General features: G+C 45.4%; 1 long non-coding RNA gene across 1 annotated transcript in view; it reads right to left on the bottom strand.

The window, feature by feature from the left end:
* LOC149321928 (uncharacterized) overlaps nucleotides 1-11,060 on the bottom strand; it is a 57,065-nt gene extending 46,005 nt beyond the window's left edge. The window contains exon 1 of the long non-coding RNA XR_016281872.1: nucleotides 10,895-11,060. This is a non-coding gene — a long non-coding RNA (uncharacterized LOC149321928). The remainder of the gene's footprint in view (nucleotides 1-10,894) is intronic.
* Between the last annotated feature and the right edge of the window lie 1,791 nt (nucleotides 11,061-12,851).

Genomic DNA, 12,851 nt, shown 5'->3' with positions numbered 1-12,851 from the left:
GATTATTTGCCCTTGGGGAACCAATTAACCAAAACCACAATGATTAACTAAGAGGAATTTGCGCTCATGTCTGGAGTATGTTCACCTGGTATGTATCCAGTGTGGCCTGAATTTTCTCTTTTCCCTTTGCTTTCCTGGCAAGATGCTTAAATTCCAGGTTCATTAGCATTTTCCCCCTTTACCCCCCCCCCCCCCATATACCAAAGGTCAGATTTGAAATTCAGCCAGTGGCAGCTGAAATTTCTCTTTCTCAGCAGAAAGAAAAGCCCACTGAGAGCCAAAAGCCAAAGCGATTTTCTTCTACCTTGAAATTATGAATGTCATCACAGTCCTAAAACCTGCCTCGTGAAAGGATTTTTAAGAAAAGGAAGCTACCTTGTACTGTCAGATTACTGATCTATTGAGCCTAGTTCTCTTTTTTGATCCAACTAGTTGGGTTGTCTCACCTCGGGACCTTTATCTTGTATGATTATCGTGGCACCCCTTTTCCTTATATAAGTTGAGTCCCCCTTATCAGAAATGCTTGAGGTCAGAGGTCAGAAGTGTTTTGGATTTTGGAGTTTTTCAGATTTTGTAATATTTGCATATACATAATGAGATCTCTTGGAGATGACACCCAAGTCTACTGTATATACCTAGCTATAAGTCAACCTCATGTATAAGCTGAGGTCAGGTTTTGGGGCCAAAATTATGGATTTTGCCGTGAGCTGTGGATAGGTCGAGGGTAAAACTTGGAGGCTCCTTCAACGTGTGTATGTGTGCATATGGCAAGAGTGACTCTCACTGAGGCCTTTCTTCATAGTTTCAGCTTTTGTTTTAGCCAGACACGAGGGTGGGAGGGGGACACTTAAACAGCAATATCAACCAATCACCTAGGACTCTTTCTGCTTGGCTCTTTCTTGCTAAACTCCTCTCCGCGCCACATGGGGAAAGCTGAAAGAGCTGCTATTTCCATAGTGACCTGTAAATAAGTTGACCTGGGATTTTGGGGTCAATTTTTGGGCATAAATTTTTAGATTTATAGATGAGTATATATAGTAAATATGTAATTACTTTATGTTTCATATACCCCTTATACACATAGCATGAAGGTCATTTTATACACAGTATTTTTAATCATTTTGAGTTTTGTGTTTGTGTACATGAACCATCTGAAGGCAAAGATGTCACTGTCTTTGCTACCCCTGTGGATAATTTTGAACTTTGCAATATTTCAGATTTTGAAATTTTGGATATGGGAGACTCACCTTACATCTGATTGTATGACTACGTACAAACTACAAAGCTTGTGCTTGTGAGATGTTTACTCCTTTGGACTATAACTCACATAATCCACCAGCCAGCATGCTCACTGGGTTTCTGGAAGATATAACCCCAAAAATAACTTTTCCAAGCTCTCCTGAATTGCTGCTGCATGATTTGCATTGTACATTTTACTTCATTATGGAGTCATGGTTAAGACAAGTCCACCTGGATGCCTACACAATACACAGAGGCAACCCTGTTGGTGAAATCACTATACTGTAATACCATCCTATAGTTTTCACTTCTAAAGGAAACTAAACTAAAGGAAATTTTATTTTTTGTAATATCTAGCCTTGAGTTCTGATAATATTCTGGGCCTGACTTTAAAAGTTGACAAAATTGTTCTCTTTTTTTCTCTCAATTTTCTCTCTGTGAAAATTGAATGTGTACTTACCTATTTCATATAACTCTAGACAACTTACAATACAACTGACGATTTCTCAGCTCTCTTGTGACCTGGCAACTTGAACAATAGTGGTGTGTGTGAAATGGCAGTATGATTAATAGTTCAAATCCCAGGTTCTCATTATTACCAGCAACCTGTCTGCATTCAAGTAGACACCAGACTCTCCGGAAGAGGGACAGCCATTTGAATGCAGATGGAACACTGATAGTAATTAAGAGCCTGACTCCCACATGCCACTATAATGCTGTTGCCCAAGGATGGAGTTCTCTAGGCAGAAGAAAAAACAGTGTTTTCATAGAACAGAAGGCTACAAATCTTCCTCAGTCAGACAGACACAGAATAACAATGTCAATTAGACTTCTCCTGGTGGTTCTCTCTTTCTCTCTCTCTCTCTCTCTCTCTGTGTGTGTGTGTGTGTGTCAGAGAGAGTGAGAGAGAGAGAGAGAGAGAGAGAGAGCTGTCCACTTATGACAATCCCATGCATTACATACAGTTTGCTTAGGCAAGGAATACTCAGAGGTGGTTCTGCCAGTTTCTTCTTCTGGAATATAGCTTTCAGCACCTAGTATTATTAATTGATGGTCTTCCATCCAAGTGATAATCAGAACAGGCCCTCCTTAGCTTCCAGGATCAATCAGGATCTGGTGCCTTTAAGGTATTTAGGCCATATCAACAAAATGTGCAAAGGACTTCTTGAAAGTATTACGATACACTTCTCTATGTGTGTTTACAGAGGTAAGCACCATTAAATATAGTGGTGTTTATGCCCAAGGAAACTCCTTCCATTTTAACTATGTTGGGAGTTGTTGGTAGAGACAGACATGCAGGAGCACCTTTAAAAGTTGCCTGACTAGACCCTAGGCAAGTTTACACATAAAAAGCCAATGGTATTCAACAGAAAGAGGTAAGAGTTAATTTATTTCGCTTTCAGTGGAGTTTATCTGGACCTCATTGATTCTGCATAGGACTGCAAGAGGGAATTCTTTTACACACCAGTTCTGATGACATTTACTCTGAGGTGAACTGAACTGACTTCTGTGGAATTATTTTTAAGTGACTAGACTTAAGAGTGAAGCCTGTGGAGGAGCAGGGGTTTGGCAGTGGTTAAAGCAATAGGGCAGGAGAAGCAGGAGAATCTACTACCACCCTAAACATGAAAGAAGATCTGCGTTTTCTAACCCAAGAAGGTTTGCTTGCAAAAGACTCATCTTTCCCAGGCTGTTCATTGGCTGGGCTACTGCAGGCAGTACATTCATAACTTTCCAGGCTAGGGAGGGGGGTGAATGGAAAAACATCTTAATTAAAAGTAACTGGGCATGCACTCATGTTACTGCCAATGCTGGAGGCTCCAATTTTAGGCTAAGCCATCTTTTATTGCTTCCCTGAGCATCAAAAGAAAAGGAAACATATCACACTGCCCTGGCACAGAAAGAATGAAGGAGAAACAGTTCTTTAGCATCCCAAAGCTTTCACCCCACCTCATATTACAATAAATTGGAAACACCACCCCTTCCTTCATATGTGTTTCACTATAGCTGTCATCCTCAGTGGGTATACTCCAGTCAGGACTGTCAAAAGGATTTAGACTAATGACTGAAATGCAGTAGTTGGGAAATCCATACATGATTGTTAGTTTACTTTAACTGAAAGTGGAAGAAAGAGTGAGGAATACACCTTTGAATAATGGAGGCTCCATCTAGCTATTGTGGTTACCAGAAACGTATGCCTCTATCAACATGAATTTGCCTTTGTACATGTTTGATATTCCACCCTTTAGTGGAAAGGGTATCTCCATGTTTCTAAAGCTAGCATCAACCTATAAGTAATAATAATAATAATAATAAATTTTTATTTGTATGCCGCCCTTCCTTCGATCAGGGCGGCTCACAACAGTAAAAACAGACAATTTTAAAATACAAATCGATAAAAAATTACCATAAAAATACAATAAAAACATCCAATACACCATAAGCAGCTTAAATCCAACAAATAGAAAAAAAAGTCAAAAGAAAAACCCCATGACCCAACCTCTTGGCCACGAAAAGAGGAGGGAGGCCCGCAGGATAACTATTCGGGGAATGCCTGTTGAAACAGGAAGGTTTTTAAGTCCTTCCTGAATTGGGCCAGGGTGGTAGACGAGCGGAGCTCTATGGGCAGCTCATTCCAAAGGGCTGGGGCAGCTGTGGAGAACGTCCTCCGCGAAGTGGAGGCTAACCTAGCCCCAGGCACCTTCAGTAGCTGCTGCCCGGTCGATCTGAGGGTGCGAGGCGGAATATACGGGGAGAGGCGGTCCTTTAGGTATCCTGGGCCCAAGCCATTTAGGGCTTTATAGGTAATTACCAACGCCTTATATTGAGCTCGGAAACGGATGGGCAGCCAATGGAGGTCCTTTAAGACCGGTGTTATATGGCTGGTCCTGGAAGCGCCAGTGACCAGCCGAGCAGCCATGTTCTGCACCATCTGCAGTTTCCGAGTTTGGTATAAGGGTTGCCCCATGTAGAGTACGTTGCAGAAATCCAATCTCGAAGTTACCAGAGCGTGTACAACAGTTTCTAGGTCCCTCTGGGCCAGGTATGGGCGCAGCTGGCGAATCAGCCGAAGCTGATAACAGGTGCTCTTGACCGTCGCATTCACCTGAGCAGTCAGGTGAAGCGACGAATCAAGGAGCACCCCCAGACTGCGCACGGAGTCCTTCACAGGGAGCGTGACCCCGTTCAGGACAGGTGGAACCACCGCCATTCCTGGACCAGAAGAACCTACCACAAGTACCTCCGTTTTCTCTGGATTCAGCTTGAGTCGGTTTTCCCTCATCCAGCCCATTACTGACTCCAGACAGGCCACGAGAGGAGAGACGCCATCCCCAGTCACTGCATCAGTCGGAGACATAGAGAAACATAGTAAAATCCCAGATCAATTTGATGGGATCTGGAAATGAATTGTAGGCCTCATGGTCTCCTTTATCCACCAAAGCCACACCCTGGCCAAATAGTCATGACCCCTTTCAGTCTCTACTCTCTAGTACTGCACTCTGACACAGCTATGCCACCTCTATAAATTATACAAACTGATGGCCGAAAAACCCATGCATATAAAAAACCATTAGGCTGTTCCAATAAAGTCTAGGGATCAGCCTTTGGGGTGGAAAATTTTTTCTGAGCATCATACAAAAAGAATTGTGTTGAATATCTACAATCAACTGCTTAGAAATCTGGATAGCTAAGAGATACTCCTCAATAAGAGCACACTACACCATATTGTGCAGGTGTCACACCATCCACAGAGACCCATTTACCACATAGAACAAAGGAAAAGCCATTCACCACAATGAATGCCTGCCATACAAACTAGTCCCACAAGCTAATTCAAGAAATGGTTGCCTGGCTTACATCTGGCATGTCTGAAAACAACCACTTGTTGCCGCACCAGTGGCCAGAAAGGCCACTTCATTCTACAAAGAAAAGCACAAGTGTTACAGCAGCATTGCCACTCTTCCACCCTAAACCACAGAAGGAGAAATAGCCAAGTGGGTTTTTCTTACTATACAGCTGTTGTCTGTGGCTGGCTGTAAATGCATTTCATGCTCAGACGTTTTGAATGCGGCAACGTGTATCAGTTACCAATCAACATGTCCATCTGTGGCAATTCCCTGGATCACAGTTGGCACTTGAGAGACTTGAATGCAGGCAGTTGAGTCTAACCATTTACATCACTGTCCAGATTTTGGAAAGTAGTGCACAGTAACAATCTGAATCCAAGATTCTGTAAAAGGTACAGACCACAGCCATAAAACTCTACTTCTTGTCAATCATTTTAGCCAATAGGGTCTATGTTGTAGTTGGTTCATCTGCTAGCTGTTTCAGTGGAAAAGCAAAGGAGGAAAAGAAAAACCTCCAGAAATACTAATTTCAAATAGTATTCCTCTGGGTACTCCACATGCAAGAAGATCTCACTTGAATGAGTCTGTAGTGGAAAACATCTCCTGGCTTCTAACCATACTTTTTACGATCACTGAATAAATAGAGGAATTAAGTCTATACAGCTGTCTGGCATTAAGTTCACACCTCTTTGAGTGGGGTCCATGTTGAAAAGGATACATCGATCATGTTTCACTTACAATACAATGTCACACAATATAATGCCATAAAAAGACATAAGCACACAATTTCAGCCTTATAGTTAAAACTTAACTAGAAAGAAATCCTACTATTTTCAATGGAATTCAATCTTGGCATGCTAGTTTTCTGCTGGTAGGGCATTTTGGAACACAAGGGAAACTCAAACACGTCACCCTCTGTTCTCAGTTTGATGTGGCACAATCCAGAAAGGACTCTATATGAATTATTCTGAACATGAAATTTGCCACTTTGTTTCAATTTGTTGCTGGCATGTGTCAAAGAAAACAACACATGTCACATTAAGAAAGTAAACCTTTTATTATTTCACTAACCACATAATACTCTGTGTTTGCGTGTGTGTGTGTATCTTTAAGTTGCCTGTTGACTTGCAGAGACTCAATTTCATAGGGTTTTCTTAGGCAAGGAATACTCAGAGGTCGGTTTGCCATCTCCTTTCTCTGAAAGGCCTACAACACCTAGTATTTGTGGCCTCCCATCCCATTTCTAACCAGCACTGACCCTGCTTAGATCAGATGGAATCTGCAGCCTTAAGGGTATTTATACTCAGAAATCAGTCCTGTTGCATTCAACAGAGCGTAGTCTCAAGTAAGCGGACACATATCTGTCACCTAAATGAAACAATCAAAACAAGGACCATTATGTTCTAAGCATAAGGCCCTGCCAAACTGTGACCTGGAAAAGCTGAGGAAATGTTTCAGCAGGCAGCCTCAAAACAGCTGGTCTATATGATGTAAGAAAACTTGGATAGTTTGAGAAAATCAGGGTGGTTTTCTGGGCACTGTACAGGGACTGTGCATGCCATCTGGTCTACACTAGGTTGTAGAGCAATATGAAGGAATATTCAAGTTTAAAATTAGTAGTAAAGTACATGAACTACAGTGTGTTGAAAATATTGGGCACAGTTGAAATTTTTCCCCCCTCATTTTTAATTTCTTATTTTGTGTCTCATCCTCATTTTGCTTCTCATATTTGTATTTGTAATAAGGAGGTGGGGAGGGGGGAATGCTTAATCTAGGGACAGAGGTGGGGCAGGACAGGAGCCATTATAATGCCTTTAATGTTCAATAAAACATCAATAACATCAATGACAGGTAGAGACAGGCCACCAATATGATCCCACAAAGTGCCCACAAATGATCAGGGTTACTGCTGAGTCTGAACATGGTGGTTTTAGTGGCTTCGCCAAATATCTGTTCAGGGCTGGAAAACCTGAAATAGGTCCTTTCACACAACACAACTATAGTGCTATGATTCCAGTTTAACCACCATTGCTGCATCCTATGGAATCCTAGGGTTTGTAGTTTGCTGAGGCACTATACCTTCCTAGCTGAGAATTCTGAGTGCCCCCTCCCTAAACTGCAAATCCCAGGACTCCACACCATATTGCCAAGGAGTTAAAGTGGAATCATAGTGCTATAATCATCTCACAATCATTCCCAAACTTTGCTTCAAGGTGTTTTGGACTTCAACTCCAGAAGCTCCTTGGTTAATAGTCAGGAATTCTGGGACCTGAAGTTCAAAACATCTGGAGGACCAAAATTTGGGAACCATTGATAGTGTGAAAGGCTCATGTAAATGAGAACCCCACAGCCATCCTCTTCTTTCCATTCAGTCGCAGGGGCATGCAGACAGAGGAAGCTCAGTTTAACAAACTATGGCTCCCCTCTCATGCCAAACAGTGAGGTGATGCTGGCCTAGGTATTCTAAAAACACCTGCATAGTGTTCTGTAAGGGGAATAATGCCCATGTTTTGTCAAGAACAACACTACCCTTCGCCTAAATCACCTGAAGAAAACATAGGCATTCATTCCAACAGTGATAGCTCACACAGGCCAAAAGGAGCATTGTACAAATCTATGAAACAGCTGGAAGTGTGTGCATACCGTCTGAGAAAAGACAACCCATTTTGTTTTGGTCAATAATAGTTTACGTCTCCAACCCTTAATTAATTGAGCTGTTAGCAAGTCTCTGGGAAAACAGAGAGGAAATACTGCCCAGGGAAGCTCCAAGTGATGGCCTGTGTTACCATTATTATTTTTTCCTTCAACAAATGAAAAATGGAAGAGTCAAGCTGCTTTCTCGCTCTTCAGGCAAGATGGAGAAAGTATCTCGCTATTATCTCCCCAAGCAGCGTATGCTAGGAATTTCTGATACCTTGCAACACCTGATGAATTAGCAGCTATGATCACAAACTTGAAATGCAAAGCCCAGAACGCATCGTGCTGGCTTGTGCATCAATCGCACATTTCACACCGCTGCACAATAAGCCCCTTTTGACAAACAATCCAGACTGCAAGAGAAAAGGCCTTTAATATCTAACTGTTGTAATGCAGTCATTTTCGGAAACATCCTTTCCCGCCATGCAAGACGGAGATCAAGGTGAAGAAGGCAAAAACATCCAGAGGGCTTGCTGTTCACCTACACTATTTCACAGCATCTCTGGCAAAGCTGGAGGAGGGAAAGTAGTCCATAATGGGTGGTGGGAAGAGCTGAAATCCTGCAGGGGTCTCCATAAGAAAAATACAGATTATATTCATTATTTCATCACTTTGTGACATTTTATCTTTTGGGGATCCTTGGGGTATGACACTGGGGGCTAGTGGACCGGGAGAGGTTTACTTGCAGAAGCAGCTTCCAGACTTCATTGAAAACTCCAGAGGCAGGCCAGCAATAAGGAGAGGCTAGTATAGTACAGAAATAATGGGGAGGGAAGAAACGTCAGAGACCAGCCTAGGAAACACCTCTCTCTCTCAAGCAGAGCATGTGACAGCAGCCCAAGCTGGAGCCTTCACTGCAATTTCATCAGAGGTTAAGGTACAAGTGCAAAGCACATTTACAACCCGAAATCTTTCTTTCCAAAGAAATCACATGCCGCTCTCTGTTTGACTCCAGACTTTAACCCTTGCACATAGGCGGAAGAGGGGGAAAATAAGCCAAAGATTTTTTTTAAAAACCTTCCAAGTAATGCAAAGGGGCCGAAAGTCACAAGCACACCTGCCACAAATATGAAAGTGACCCTAAAGCTTTCCAAACTATAGCTTAGCAATAGCGCAACCTACATACAGATAGCTGCTTATACAAGTTAACACAGATATGCTCTCATCTGTGCAAAACCCAGATTTTCAGGAAATTTCCACTCAACGGCTTTTTCAAACCCAACGTACAGCGCTTGCAATGATGCTTGAGGAAAAACCTTGTATTTCAAAAGGCCAAATAGCTCAGTTCTCCAGAGAGTAGTACACAGCATGCAACAAGAACCTCTGTTCTACTTTTTATGTTTACAGAGACCACACAATTGGTTACAGGGGAGCAGACTACAGAAGGCAACCAGAGCATATTAGGCAATTTTATGCAACCGCTTTGGTCTCAACCTGTTTTCCACTGGTCCCTCTAGAAGAGCTTCCTAAGGCTGCATCCACACTGCAGAACTAATCCGGTTTGACACCACTTCAACTGCTATGGCTTAATGCTATGGAATTCTGGGAAGCGTAGTTTGTTGTGGCACCAGAGAGCGATCCAGATTACCATAATGCTCCCAGAGCTATCTCCCTTTAGCTACACCTGCACTGCAGAAATAATCCAGGTTGACCCCACTTTAACTGCCGTGGCTCAGTGCCTTTGAACTCTGGGAACTGCAGTTTTGTGAGACATTCAGCCTTCTCTATCAGAGAGCTCTGGTGCCTCAACTAAGTACACTTCCCAGAATTCCACAGCATTGGCCCATGGCAGTTAAAGTGGTGTCAACCCGGATTATTTCTGCAGTGTGAATGCAGCCTAAGCAAGTCCCCTCTCCTTCCAGCATCGTATAAATAAACCATTGGAGGCAGACAATACAAAGTCTGCTTACAAAATACCCTGTCTTTACTCCTTCACTCCAGCTGTCAGCATCTCCTCCTTCATTCTCCAAAATAAAGAAGCCCTCCTCTACCGCCCGCCCAGCCAGTATTGTCCCATGTCCCCAACTGGAAATCTCCAGCCCCAGCCCCGGGCCAGAAGTGTTCAGGCTACTCTGGATCTGGTTTGGATCTGGTTCTGCCTGGCTCCGGCAACACACCTCCCCTAAGTAAGGGCAAGGATGGGGCTCAGGGCAGGAGGGCTTGTTTGGGACCCAAACAAGCCCTGCTATGAGGACACCCAAGAAATCAAGCCAAGAGCAAGGCAAGAGGAAGGCAAGGCAAGGCAAGGCAAGGCAAGGCAAGGGAGGAGTGGCATGTGCCACATCCCGATGTAAAGCTGTTTAGTAACCTCCGCTTATGTAAAAAAAAGAAAAGGAAGCCAGCCAAGAGAGAGCAAGTGCAGAAGGCACGAGGAGGCATCGTAACCACGGGGGGAAGTCTCTGCAGTTGCAACAGGCTCTGGGTTTGAATGGTGCTCGAAGGTCTGGCCACATGGGGTCTCCCCCCCCCCCTCCTCTCTGCTTTTCCCCCATGGAGAAGCATGCAACCCGCTGCTTTTTCCCAAGCAGGACTCCACTCGTGACCAGGGGAGGGCTGCCAAGAAAACCCTTAATCTCCTTGTCAGCTTCCAAAAGGAAAAGTGGAAGGGAGGGCGGCAGAGAGGTCCGAAGTCTCTTATGGGGACCTCTTTCCTCGGGTCCTCCTCCAAAGAAGCCGCCAAAGCCGCAGCATTCGCACCCAGGACCCCACGAATATATAGATAGATAGATAGATAGATAGATAGATAGTATTATATATTCCCTAAGCGTCCCTCCTTCCAAAGAGAAGGCTAGCGATCCCAAGCTCCTGGCTGCCCATCTCCACTCCACGTGGAAGGAAGGAAGGAAGGAAGGAAGGAAGGAAGGAAGGAAGGAAGGAGGAAAGGGGGAGAAAACCCCCCAAGCGTTTCGCTTCCTGGAGTTTCTCTTCCCCTTTCCCTCCCCGCTTCTTCAATTGCAGGGAGCCAGGAAGGGACCGGGGACCCTCTCCGCATACAGATCCCATCAGGATCCCGGTGGATCCCTCACTCGCTCCTGGATCCACTGGAGGGGGATCCCAGCCAGCCCGCCTGCCTGCCTTGGCTGCCCGAGTGCCTGGGGCTGTGGGTCTACCTGGCCGTCGGCGAGATAGTGGAAGACGAAGGAGGAGAGCTCCTCGTCCAGCAGCCCGCTGCTCCTGCTGCAGCCCTCCGGCCCCGGCTCCGCCATCTTCCAGCTCCGAAGGCGCCCAGCAGCAGCAGCACCAGCAGCAGCACCAGCAGCATGCGGCACACAGGCAGCCAGCCAGCCAGCCAGCCCCGCCGGAGCAGCAGCAGCAGCAGCCAGAGCCAGAGCAGGAGGAGGAGCCTTCTGCAGCCCGCCGGCCGGCCGGCAAGAGCAGGGGGAGGAGACCCGGCGCAGGGGGAGGAAGGCCGGCTCCTTTTCCCGGACGCGCCCTACATTTTCCTGTCTTCTCTCCAGGAGGGATTCTCCAAAGGAACCACCACCACCCCCAATCTGGGGCTAAGAATACAGGGTGACCAGCCTCCGTCCTCCTTTTTCCCTGGACTAGTCCTACATTTTCAGCCTTCCTAAAGGACCCCCATTTTGGACTAAGAACAAGGTGATCAAACTTGGTTCTCCTTTTCCCCAGATCGGTCCTACATTTCAATGTTCTCTCAGGAGGAATTCCTAAATGACCTCCATTTTGGGCTAAGAACAGGGTGACTAGGCTTGGTCCCCCTTTTCTCCGCACCTGCCCTACATTTCAGCCTTCTGTCCCGGGGGGGTGTTCCTAAAGGACCCCCATTTTGGACCAAGAATAGGGTGACTAGGCTTGGGTCTCCTTTTTTCCAGGCTTGTCCTACATTTCCAGCCTTCTCTCCAGGAGGGATTCCAAAAGGACCCATTTTGGACTAAGAACAAGAAGATCAGGCCTGGTCCTCCTTTCCCCCGGACATGTCCTACATTTCAGCTTTCTCTCCCAAATACCCTCCATTTTGAGCAGGGGCAAGAACAAAGGGTGACCAGGCTTTGCCCTCCTTTTCCCGGACCTGTCCTACATTTCAACCTTCAGTCCAGGAGGAATTCTAAAAGGTCCTCCATTTATGAGTAGGACTGAGAAGCATGCACTTCTGTTGATATGCTTGCAGCTTGCATTTGGTCCTGCCCTCCAATTTCCTTGAATAGCCTACATTTTGTGGTGCCCTGTCCTTCCCTTGCTTTTGGGACATCTGGTCACCCTGGGCAGGGTTTTCCTTCCACTGGAAGCAAAGATGGGCACCCATCCCTGTCCTGAGCTGCCTTTGGGACTCAGCCTTCCTTGGTGGCTGGGGCACAGGCTGGTGGGTGGCCTCCTCTTCCAGCACAGGGTGACCACATGTCCTACCTGCAAAAGGCACCGCAAAATGGAGGACCTTCATGGAAAAGGGAGGAGGTAACAAAAGAAAAGCTAAAAACACCCACAGAAGTGTAAAGGCCGGCTGCTTGTCCAATTCAAAAAGGACACTGAAAAACTGGAGCGTGTCCAAAGGAGGGCGATTAAAATGGTGAAGGGTCTGGAAACCATGTCCTATGAGGAACGACTCAGGGAACTGGGGATGTTTAGTCTGGAGAAGAGAAGGTTAAGAGGTGATATGATAGCCCTTTTAAATCCTTGAAGGGGTGTCATATTGAGGAGGGAGCAAGCTTGTTTTCTGCTGCTCCAAAGAACAGGACCCAGAACAATGGATGCAAGCTCCAGGAAAAGAGATTCCACCTCAACATTAGGAGGAACTTCCTGACAGTAAGGGCTGTTTGACAGTGGAACACACTTCCTCGGAGTGGAGTGAGTCTCCTTCTTTGGAGGTCTTTAAACAGAGGCTTGATGGCCATCTGTCAGGGATGCTTTGATTGAGAGTTCCTGCATGGCAGAAGAGGGTTGGACTGGATGGCCCTTGGGTCTCTTCCAGTTCTATGATTCTTAGCCATGTTAAAATGGAAGGCATTCTGAAATTCCTTCTGGACAAAAGGTTGAAATGTGGACCATGTCCTGGAAAAGGAGTCCCAGTTCTGACACCCTGTCGAAGCCGGCAGCAACAATCCTTAAACC

The sequence above is a fragment of the Sceloporus occidentalis genome, unplaced genomic scaffold, assembly GCF_023333645.1.
Source record: "Sceloporus occidentalis isolate IW3139 unplaced genomic scaffold, rSceOcc1.0.p SCAF_1, whole genome shotgun sequence".
NCBI classification, from domain to species: Eukaryota; Metazoa; Chordata; class Lepidosauria; order Squamata; family Phrynosomatidae; genus Sceloporus; species Sceloporus occidentalis.
The sequence above is the reverse complement of the archived record's forward strand: the minus strand, read 5'-3'. Positions and strand labels throughout refer to the sequence as shown.